The 11,994-nt window shown below is 46.3% G+C and overlaps 1 pseudogene; it reads left to right on the top strand.

Annotated features, from left to right (window-relative positions):
• The first annotated feature begins 4,907 nt into the window (after positions 1-4,907).
• Positions 4,908-11,994, top strand: part of LOC143390052 (leucine-rich repeats and immunoglobulin-like domains protein 1) — a 30,080-nt pseudogene continuing 22,993 nt past the window's right edge.

Below are 11,994 nucleotides of genomic sequence, written 5' to 3'. Positions count from 1 at the left end.
GTACTGAGTCTGAATCTGAATTTAATAAGATTGCTAACTGAATTGTGTGTCTATTGAGGTTGGAAAAATCCTGCTACTGAAGCAAGACTGTTCAGATCCATTCTGTGCCACTATTGGCATGCCACTTTATATAAGTTATGGGATATTTTTGTTCTTCAGTTTCCCATGTTGTAAAATGAAGATTAAGTTGATCTCCCCATTGTATAATTGTTGTGAGGATGAAATGAATTTGTTGAAAGTTTTGTTAACCACATAAATTGGATCCCTAAAGTGGATACAGTATGATAAAAGTAGGTGAGACAGTTTAGCAGCATGCCCTCACTCTTGCTGGCTAAGGGAGTCTTTAAAAAAAAGTTTAAAGGATAAGATAAAAATCTATCTTTGCCCAGCTTCTGAGATTAATGAGTTTTAGTTGATCTGAGAAGGAGTAAAACATGTTTTGTGGGAAATTGAGCAGATATTAAAAGTAACAGTGACACAAGTCCCTATAATTGTGAATCCTAATGACCATCAGAGTCTTTCACTGGGGGTTTGGCCTGCAGTCTTTTTTTTTTTTCAGAATAGAAATTAAAAGTTTATTAAAGGACAGCAGAAAAGACTTCTCCCAGAGGAAGAAGGGGACCCAAGAGGTGGAATCCATGGAAGTGCGGTTGTTTCCCCTTTTTATAGTTTGGTGACAGAATGTAGGTTGGAGGCTCGAGGGGTGGGGCACAGGTGGGCTTATCACTTTTCTAGGATGGGCTATCTCCAAATCTGTTGGGGGCTGTTTCCTGAGCTCCATTAACATTTCTTTGAGGTGGACTTTGGCCTAGGGCCTTTTTGGGACTTCATTAACATTCCATGAGTTGTTCTGTGTTTTCCCTGAGTCATTCCCAGCATGGTCTCCATTTTAGATTTCACTCGATAATAGACCCAATTTACCTAACTACACTGACTACCTAATTTTAAATCTGGCTTCATTCCCCCCTCTAATTTGGGAACTCCTTACTGCTGTAAGGAAGGGGGGTGAAGAAGATCTTTCTGGCTTCTTCAGGCTGAAAAGGGATGGTGTGGGGCAAGCAGTTTGGAGTCCCCCTTTAAAAATCGGGTCTATCGAGTGGTCCATGATAGAAGTTTGATTGAGAAGTAATAGACTGGAAGGCCATTTGAGTGATGGGTGGTCTATAAGAGAAACAAGAATTAATTAGTACTGGAACCAGATTGATGCAGCAATAAATCCCATAGCACAGGAATATGCCAATGAGTATGATGGCAAAGACAAAGACTAACAATGTTTTCCACCAGGAAGTACCAACAACCAGGAGCTAAGATATTGTTTTCATGACAAATTTGCTGAGGACATGGCTTCTGTCTGAGCATGTAAATCTTTAAGGGTATTTGTCACATTGCCAGAATTGTCAGGGATGTAAACACAGCATTTAACTTTTAGGGTTACAGATGTCCTTTTCCTTAAGATACAGTTTAATAACTTAATGTTATCTGAGCTTGCAAAATCCTTTTACTAGTATGACCTCTGTGTCTAATAGAGAAATATTTAATTCTGTTACTTAGGGCTGGATAACCATACTAGCAAACATTAAGCCTACCTGCGTAGGTTAGAAATAAAGGCCTTGATCTAAAAACTACTCTGGCAGTTCCTTTTGATAGCTATCAGGCATTCCTGTCTGAGAATCTCTTTTGAAGCCTCCAGTTTACTTATTTATGGAAGTTACATTTAACTATTATTTTATTTAAAATGCCCAGGAATAGCTGTGCTTTGGCTTTGACTGTCTTTGCTAAGTGTTTAAGATAAAGCAAGTCAAACTGACTTTTGTTTCTATCTAAAAGGTTTTCTGTTCTTTTGCTTTGGGAGTCTGAAAACTGTAAGAGGCTATGTTTATTAAAGAACTGAATACAGACTTCAAAGGAAGTAGCTTGTTGAGCGGGGGTGAGTAGGGGAGGTGGGGGGAAAGGTCCTTTCATTGGAAGGAGGCTCCCTCTGTCAGCAGAGTTGGGCCCTTGTAAATCTAGTTTTGAATTTAGGGCCTGGGAGACTTGTGAAAAGAAAAACCAACACCAACAACAACAAAATGAGCCAAGGGAGGCCCCCAAACTTCTGGGAGAGAGGTCCTCATTCCTGCCTTTTTGGAACCAATGTTCAAGGGTTGGTATAAAGGAGATGCCACTTGGTAAGGGACAGCTGGCTTCCTGACTCCGATCGGCTGGACAGCTGCCCCTCTTTTCTCAACCTGGCAGAAGTGTGTGCCTGAAGCCTGAGGACAGCACTGCCACCCTGCAGATTCTTTTTTAAGGTGGGGAGAGGAGGGTGGGTACCAGGGATTGAACTCAGGGGCACTCAACCACTGAGCCCCATCCCCAGCCCTATGTTGTATTTTATTTAGAGATAGTCTCACTGAGTTGCTCAGGGCCTCACTAAGTTGCTGAGGCTGGCTTTGACCCTGCGATCCTCCTGCCTCAGCCTTCAGAGCCACTGGGATGACAGGCACACTGCACCTGGAAACCAAGCAGATTCTCATGCATCTCCTGTCCCAGTTTGAATCTGTGAGGCACAGCCATGTTCACAACAGGCCCATGGCCCCACCTCACTCAGCATTAGTTACTTTTGTCCTGATTAATGACTGCTGGTTCCTTGGTTAGATTTGGGTTTTGCCAGAGGCCTCGAGGGTTAAAGATGCAAATAAGTCATAGTGGACAGTGCCTTCCTAGGTGGGCAGGACACCCTCGGAGCACTTTCCTTAATGTCCGCTACCCCTTTAGCATGGTTTTAAGTTGGGTTGCCCGTATTCCAGAAATGACAGGTTTCAGCTCCATCATTTAGATGAGAAAACTGAGGAACAATGCCATTAGAGTTTCAGGGGATTTGATTCCAGTGAGACCCTGCAGTGAGCTCCTCTCTCCCTTTGCAGAGTGCCAGGATTTTAGTTTTTAAAATTTGTTCTAATTAGTTATACATGACAGTAGAATGCATTTTGAAACATCCAACATAAATGGAATATAACTTCTTCTGGTTGTACATGATGTGGAATCATACCAGTCATATAATTATATATGCACACAGGGTAATAATGTCCCATTCCTTATACTATCCTTCCTACCCCCAAAACACCCTCCCTTCCCTTTGCTCCCCTCTGCCTCTATTCTTTCTCTATTATATACCTCTATTCTTCCCCACTCACCCACCATTTTGAATTAGCACCTGCATATCAGAAAGAACATTCAGCCTTTGGTTTTTTTGGAATTGGCATGTTTCATTCACTTAGGATGATAATCTCCATTTCCCCCCATTTATCAGCAAATGCCATCATTTCATTCTTCTTTAAGGCTGAGTAATATTCCATTGTGTATATATAACACATTATCTTTATCCATTCATCTGTTGAAGGGCATATAGGTTGGTTCTATAGCTGGGCTTTTGTGAATTGAGCTGCTATAAACATTGATGTGACTGTGTCATTGTAGTAGGCTGATTTTAGGTCCTTTGGGTATTATGCTGAGGAGTGGGGTAACTGGGTCAAATGGTGGTTCCATTCCAAGTTTTCTGAGGAATCTCCATACTGCTTTCCAGAGTGGTTGCACCAATTTGCAGTCCCACCAGCAATGTATGAAGATTACTGTTAGGGTCTGTAAACAAGTCAAGATGGTGCCTGGCATTTTGCCAGAGGGAGTGGTTTGTGAAGTAATGCCAGGGAGCCATTACGTGTGGAGATTCCTTATTGGTTGACTGCTGTATCTAGTTTATGCTAATTAAGATAAGCTGTGTGGAATGTATGTATACCGCTCTTGTCCTACAATAAACGGCTCCCACTCCTGCTGTATCAATGTACACAAGTTGTTTGTCACCCCCCAGTTATTTTTTTAAAGAGAGAGAGTGAGAGAGGGGGAAGAGAGAGAGAGAGAGAGAGAGACAGAGACAGAGAGACAGAGAGAATTTTAATATTTATTTTTTAGTTATCGGCGGATACAACATCTTTGTTTGTATGTGGTGCTGAGGATGGAACCCGGGCTGCACGCATGCCAGGTGAGCACGCTACCGCTTGAGCCACATCCCCAGCCCCCCCCCAGTTATTTTGCTGCAGCCAGACTGTGGCAGATTACCATAATTTTATCTGTGTGTGTGTGTGTGTGTGTGTGTGTGTGTGTGTGTTGTGTGTGTGTGTTTAATCTCCTGTATGTCTCCAGGCCTGGCACATGGGAGGTGTCAGTAGTGATTTCTGAAAGTACGTAGTGATTTGTGAAGTTGGATTAAACTGACCCAGAGAGGTCTGAGGATGTGGCTCAGTGGTGTAGCACTTTCCTAGCATGCATGAGGCCCTGGGTTTAATCCCCAATACTGCACACAGCCATATGACTAAACCTAGGCTGGTGCCTACAAGCCTTTTAAATCATGGCAGTGGACTGGGTCCTGATGATTGCAGAAGGTAATTGGTTTGGAGCTGCCCAATTGCACTGGTACATCCTTTATGGTGGGTATATAGGTAGATGCAGGTAACGCCATGATTGTGTACTTAGAGATCACCCTTATGTTCTTTCCCATACTTTTTTAAACAGCTTGTCCCATATGAGAAAATCCAGCATACTCTCTGAAGCCAGCAGCTGATCATGGATGGGAAGAACAACAGGAAAGCTCATTTTGAATGTCACTAGAGGGTCATGTTATGAAAGAGTGAAACAACTAGTAAAATAGGAAAGAGAATTCTTATACTTTTTTTATATTTGATTTAGACACAGGGTCTCACTGAGTTGTTTAGGGCCTCAATAAGCTGAGGCTGGCTTTGAACTCAAGTTCCTCCTGCCTCAGCCTCCTGAGCCACGGGGATTACAGGCGTCCACCACTATGCCTGGCTCCTGTAGTTACTCTGCAAAAAGAAATGCCCGAGTCACCTCCACTTGTGTGTTTCAGGCAGCACAACAGGATCCGCAGTGTGAACGGGAGGCAGCTGAAGGCCTACCTTTCCTTGGAAGTGTTGGATCTGAGTTCGAATAATATCATGGAAATTTGGAGCGCCTGCTTTCCCCCTGGACTGTACATGAGAGAGCTGTAAGTGCTTCTGTGGCTGGGGCTGTCTCTCTGCTTCTAGGTCAGCTGGAGGCCTCTCCATTGCCCAGGTCTGTACACAGTCTGCATATTTCACTTCTGCTTTGGTCAGCTTTTTCACTACTGTGTGACTAAAAAAACCCGACCAGAAAATTGTAGAGGAGGAAAAGTTTATTTGGGGGCTGACAGTTTCAGAGGTCTCCATTCATAGACAGCAGGATCCATCCCTCAGGGCTCAAGGGGAGGCAGGAGGTCATGGAGGAAGAGTGTGGTGGAGGGAAGCAGCTCACATGGTGATCAGGAAGCAGAGAGAGACTCCACTCTCCAGAGACAAATAGAGACCCAAAGCCATGCCCCCATGCCCCCTCCTCCAGCCACACCCACCTGCCTCCAGCCCCACCACCCAGTTAATCCCAATAGGGGTTCATTCACTGGTTGGGTTAAGGCTCTCACAACCCAGTCATTTCTCCTCTGGACCTTCTTGCAGCATCTCACCGTGAGCTTTTGGGGGATACCTCACATCTAAACCATAACAATTTTTCAGCTCTGGGGATGGTACAAGACAGGAGGGATTGGCCTCTGATGCCCACTGATGGAACATTTCCAGTCCCATAGTATTCATCTGTGTTACACCCAAGGGGGACACCTTTGACAGGGAGAGGTGGACTTGCCTGTCCAGGGAGCTCACCCCTCAGACAAAAGAGTTTAAGACTCTGAGGTCTGCCCTGACAACAAAGCCTGCTTTTACTCCCATTTACTGGGCTGCTTCCCAGCAGAGCTTGGAGAGAAGGCTCAGGGGAGCTTAGAGGCCCACTCTGCAGGGAGAGCGCTTTGCATACGCTCCAGGCTCTTTCTTCCTAGCGTCCCACAGTGATCACACAGCTCAAGGGATCTGTCTGGGAAGGCAGCTCCTGGTCCTGTGGGTTCTCAGGACTGTGCTGATGTGTCTCTTACCTGTGTTCGGGCCCCATCTTACCTGCGATGTGGATGGTAGACAAGAGTAAAAATGATAAAACCTGCAGCACCCATGGCCTGTGGGTAGGAAAGTGTTGCTCTGGGGAGGAATCTGAAGAGACATTTCCAAATCTGAGTGAGTTTACATTCGCTTTGTCATCACTGTTTCGGAGTCATGTTGGAGCTCATTTGCGAGTCCTGTTTAGAGGTGGTCATGACCCATCTCTTCAGGGAAGATGAACCTTGGCCCCTAGGTTTTCCAAGTTATTCTCAGGCTGCATCAAGGTGCCAAAATCAGGAACAGGAGGCCTTGGCCTTTGTTAACCTCAAGTGGAGCCTGTCCTGAGGTGTCCAGCTGCCGCCCAACACTCCCTTGTTCAGAACCAAGAAACCACCAACTGCGAAATGGAATTGCACTGACCTTCTGTCCCTGCAAGAAAGCAGGAGGGACTTTCTCTTTTGGCAGCTTGTGGCTGCTCTATCTTCTTCCCAGAGGCTGTTATTCTCTAATCTGGAATGTCAAGAACAAACAGTTTGTAGAGAATCCTCATGTGCCCTGTGCTGGGGCTCTGCCTGGTAAAGAATCCAGAGGAGACTTGTTCCTTCCCCCCAGGGTAGAAGATTCTCTGAGCTTTCTCCTTTTCACTTAGGCGCTGTTTTTTTTTTGTTGTTGTTGTTGTTGTTTTTGTTTTTTGTTGTTGGTGTTTTGTTTAAAAAAAAAAAACACCAAAATTTTGTCTAGGAAAAGCAGTAAGAAGGGTGTTGAGGGGTAACTTCTCATAGGAATACTGATTTATTTTATTCCGTTTATTTTTTCCCTTTTCTTTTCCACTGCTTGCTATGCTTTCACACAGTGTGACACACCTGTCTGTGTTATACACTGCAGTCCGTCTGCTCAGTACAGTCAAAGGAGATGGCCCTGAGAAAGTGTTGCTTGTCTTTTTTTGGCGGGGGCGGGGGTACCGGGGATTGAACCAGGGACGCTTAACCACTGAGCCCCATCCCCAGCCCTATTTTGTATTTTATTTAGAGATAGGGTCTCACTGAGTCGCTTAGGGCCTCGCTTTTGCTGAGGCTGGCTTTGAACTCTCAATCCTCCTGCCTCAGCCTCCCAAGCTACTGGGATTACAGGCGTGGTATGGCTTGCTCTCTAAAGAACTTGGCTCAAGTCTCTTTAACTAGAGGGTTTCTTTCAGGTATTTAAAATCATTTAAAGGAATTGGCTTGTACCTACTTATTATGTAAGTCCAAAAATGAGACCCACTTCAGGATTAAAGACTGTTTCCCCAAATCGTGGAATGGAATCTGACCTGGCCTCTGAGCTGACTTTGTGCTTTGTGTAGGGCTTTTCTTGTCGGCCTAGGGTGGCGGGCCAGGTGTGGCCCAAGGTTGGCAGGTTTGCAGGAGGGCTGGGGGTGGAGATGTCTGACGGTCACTCCCGCCCTCTTGGGCCCACTAGCCACAGGTGCTGTATGCTCTGGGCTGAGTGGAGGTTGACCTTGGACAGTCTTGCCACCTGCAGTGCTTTCCCATCCGGGAGTCATGGGAGGCTCTGAAGCCTCGTGATAACAGACATCTCCTCAGGAAACCTGTCCCTCTGGGTGTGTCTTAGCGTGATTTCCCAGCTCGGATCCAGCTTGGTCTGGTGTCTGTAACAGAACAAGGAAGGCCTCCTACAGCTGTGACATTTTCTCTCCTGACTCGTTCCAGCAACCTGGCCAGCAATTGCATTGGCACCCTGGGGTCAGGAGCATTCGATGGCCTATCACAGCTATCACAGTCGCTGCTAACTCTTTGTCTGAGCAAAAACAGAATCACCCAGCTTCCTATAAAAGCATTCAAGTTACCCAGGCTGACACAACTGTGAGTACAGAAACCAGCACTTTAATTAAGGTTATAGCCCAATTTTATGGGGGCCAAACTTCCCCAAGGACCTAGCACCAAATGCAACCCCTACTTCCCCCTCCCACCTTGCCCCCAGTAAAGTTCTGCATGAACTGTAATTAATGCCCCTATGACAACACCTAGTAAAAGCAGATTGGAGCTGGGTCTGGGGCCGGTGGGCCACCTCATCTTGCAGGGATGAGGTCCACTGAGTATGGACGTGCAGGTTCATGCTAGTGTCCTCCTCGATGACATGAGGAATCCTGCTGGTTAGCTGGCGTGGCTAGTGCTTAGGCTGCATGCATTCTGTTTATTTATCTCAGAGGTTTTAGTGTTGGTTTTAAAGGTACCCATAAAATAAGTACCTCAGCCTTGATGGCATCCTCGACATTTCTTGAATTTGGCAGGAAGTTAGCACGGCTAAAGGCGGTAAGCAGGAGATGGCAATTTTTATCTCCTAAATCTTGTCTCTCGCTTTTTTTTTTTTTTTTTTTTTTGGTACCAGGGATTGAACTCAGGGGCACTCAAACAATGAGCTACCTCCCCAGCCATATTTTGTATTTTATTTAGAGACAGAGTCTCATTGAGTTGCTTAGGGCCTTGCTGAGTTGCTGAGGCTGGCTCTGAACTCACAATCCTCCCATGCCACTGGGATTATAACCCTGTGCTACCATGCTTGGCTCTTGATTGATTGATTGATTGATTGATTGATTGATTTTTGACTTCTTTTTATTATTGGAAGAATAAATGTCAGGAAAACAAGCCAGTAGTGGAAATTTGGTTTAAATTGACGAGAACAGTTGTTGAGGCTCAGTGGGGTGTGGATCCTGGGCTGTCTGCGGAGAAGGTCTCCATGATGCTGAGGAGGTTGGGTCACGAGATACTCCAGAAATAGTTGGGGGAAACCAGGGCTTTCCCATTAGCTCCATGTGTCTTTCCCTGCCCCTCCAGGCCACCCAGAGTCCTTTTAGTCCCCCGAGGCTCTCTAGTACTAGAGCCAGCAGCTGAATGTGTGTGCTTCATGGGGGTCCCCCGCTGCTCTTGCCCCATACATGTAGATCCCGTCAGATGCCCTGACTGCAAGTGTTCTTGCATTAGATACCCGCAGGCTCACTGGCTGGGAAACTCGGCAGGTGTGTGTGTGTGTGTGTGTGTGTGTGTGTGTGTGTGTGTGTAATGTGCACAGGAAGGCTCTGACCCTGTGGGCTTCTTCTCTTAGGAACCTCAATCGGAATCAGATTCGGTTGATCCAGGGCCTCACGTTCCAGGGCCTGGACAGCTTGGAGGTGCTGAAGCACCAGAAAAACAACATCAGCAAGCTGATGGATGGCGCTTTCTGTGGGCTGTCCAATATGCATGTGCTGTAAATGTGGGTGGGCCCTGGCAGGGCTCCAGCCCAAGGGTGAGGCCGTGGCTTCTGCACCCTGCCTCTGTGGGGAGTGGGGCAGCCTGTGTGTGTCCATTCAGCTGAGCACTAGGTGAAGAGCAGGCCACCTTTCCTTTTTCTTTCTGTTTTTTTGTTTTGGTACCAGGATTGAACTTGGGGAGGCACTCGACCCCTGAGCACCATTCCCAGCCCTATTTTGTATTTTATTTAGAGACAAGGTCTCACTGAGTTGCTCAGCACCTCACTTTTGCTGAGGCTGGCTTTGAACCTGAGATCCTCCTGTCTCAGCCTTCTGAGCTGCCTTGATTACAGTCCTGTGCCATCGCACCCAGAAGGCCACCTGTCCTTTGAGTCTTCCTGTGGTCCCAACTCAGTGTCTCTGCAGACTCAACCATATCTGTTCATGTTTCCATAGCAGAGTAGGAACATCTCTTGGAGGAGGTTTTTGAATCAGGTCAGGTGTTGCAGGAAGGAGCCCCATTCCTGGGCTTCCTCCCACCGCCACTTCCTCGCTGCAGAACAGATCCTTCCTCACATCCTCTCCACTCCCACACTCCACAGGAAGCTCCTTCTCTCCCCATTTTGGGTTTGACAGTCTTCCTTGATGTGTAGGTGGACCCAAAATATAGTTCATCACAGGAGATTTATTTATGTCTTGTGAGCTCATCAAGGCACTTGGTGCAGATGTGCAGCTTTTATCAAAGGAACATTCTCTTTGGCCAGATGTATCCAATAGCGGAGCTGAGGCCTGCCAAAAACAAAGGCAACATCAAAAAAAAAAAAAAAAAAAAGCAGATGAATGTAATCTGCTGTCCTTCAACATTTAATTTGTTTATTTTTCATTAGAGGTCATGCCTCTGCGTGAATGAATCAGATAGTAAAGGAAAACAGCTGCTGCCCACCCATCATTCGTCCCCTCTCTCCCCCTCCCTCCCCATCCCTGTTCTTCTCCCAGAAGACAGTTGGGTCTTAGCATTTCCTCTTGGTTTTTCTGTTTTCAGGTTTGCGGGTGGTTACTTCCAAGTTGGCACATCTTCACCAGTATCTACCCACTTCTTTCCTTTACTACTTGTCTTTATAACTGAAACCAAGCCCAGAAGCTTAGGTCCAGGCCCCACAGTGTACTTTGCAGAAGCATCTCTGCTTTGCATGACCAGGATGCTAGTGGCTTCTCCTCCTTTGCCACTTCAGCTGGGCTGGAGCTCTGTGGTGCATATTTCAGAACACTCTTCCTTCCTCAAGTCTGTCATTTAGAATCTGAAGTTCTAAGTTGATGATGGTCTGAGGATTAAGAGAATTTTCAGAAGAAAACAGTCTGAGGCTCAACCATTTCATTTTTATGTGGAACAAATTTATACAAATTAGGGCCGGTCATGGTGGTGTGTGCCTGTAATCCCAGTGGCTCAGGAGGCTGAGGCAGGAGGATTGCAAGTTTGAGGCCAGCCTCAGCAACTTATCAAGATCCTAAGCAACTCAGCGAGATCCTGTCTCTAAATCAAATATAAAAAAGGGTGGGGGTGTGGCTCAGTGGTTAAGCACCCCTGAGTTCAATCCCTGGTACCAAAAAAAGAGCAAAATGTGCATCAGTAACTTCCATGAGAGAAACCAGGTGTCTAGGCAGAGCTGTCATTGGTGAGGATTCTGAGAAGTGAGGGAATGGCACATGAATGCTCTTCATTCAGTGGGGTCATATCCTGAGATGCCCACTGTGAGCTGAGGATGTCATAAGTTGAAAATACACTTAATTCCTATTCCCCAGGGCATCCTAGCTTGTAGCACAACACATGGTAGAGTGTCAGTTGTTTCCTCTGGGTACCACAGGGCTGAGGGGGAGCCATCTCTCTGCCACTCCCAGCATTGAGAAAGGATTGTACCAGTTAGGAAAGATCTAGATTCAGAATTCAAAGCGGAGTTTCTGCAGAATGTGTGTTAGTCTCACACCTTCATTGAGTGTGGACATCACAAGTTGGAATACTGTAAGTCAGGGACCTACTTTGCATACTTAATGAGCTTGTTGGGAGCCAGATCCTCACACTGCCCACAACCTCGAGGTACATTCTCTATTCCCTCTCCATACAGCACCATGGGGTGGATTCTTCTGGATATTTCCATTTTGCAGGTGTTCAGACTCATTAAGCCATCAAAATAGCAAAATCAAGATTTAAATCTTGTAGTCATGGAGCTGGGAGTAGTGGCACACACCTGTAATTCCAGCGTCTCAGGAGGCTGAGGCAGGAGGATCATGAGTTCAAAGCCAGCCTCAGCAACTTAGCAAAGCCCTAAGCAACTCAGTGAGACCCTTTCTCTAAATAAAAAATATAAGTAGGGCTGGGACTGGAGCTCAGTGGTTAAGCACTCCTGGGTTCAATCCTGGGTACCAGAAAAACAAAAATCATACAGTCATTGGACCCCAGAGCTAATGCCATGTCTCCTGGCACAGTGGATTTTTTCAGTTGGATGAGGATAAGGGCTGCCTCCCTTTTCCCCTCCTCTCTCTGTTCCTCTCCTGGCTTTGCCCTTGCTGAGAGCTCCTCTGCCCACTCATCTGCCTGGTTCACTTTGACTTAGCTGAAAGTGACTTATGGCTAACATCCCCTGCCCTTCCAAACTTTCTGAGTATGTCTTGGCCTGCAGACCCTCCACTGGGGTCTGCTTGTCTTCTCTCCACCATGTGTATGCACACCAGGGGGTCTCCATGCTTCCCATGTGCTCTTACACCCTCAGTGTGACCGCC

The sequence above is a fragment of the Callospermophilus lateralis genome, unplaced genomic scaffold (genome assembly GCF_048772815.1).
Source record: "Callospermophilus lateralis isolate mCalLat2 unplaced genomic scaffold, mCalLat2.hap1 Scaffold_66, whole genome shotgun sequence".
NCBI classification, from domain to species: Eukaryota; Metazoa; Chordata; class Mammalia; order Rodentia; family Sciuridae; genus Callospermophilus; species Callospermophilus lateralis.
This window is presented reverse-complemented; position numbering and strand designations above follow the sequence as displayed.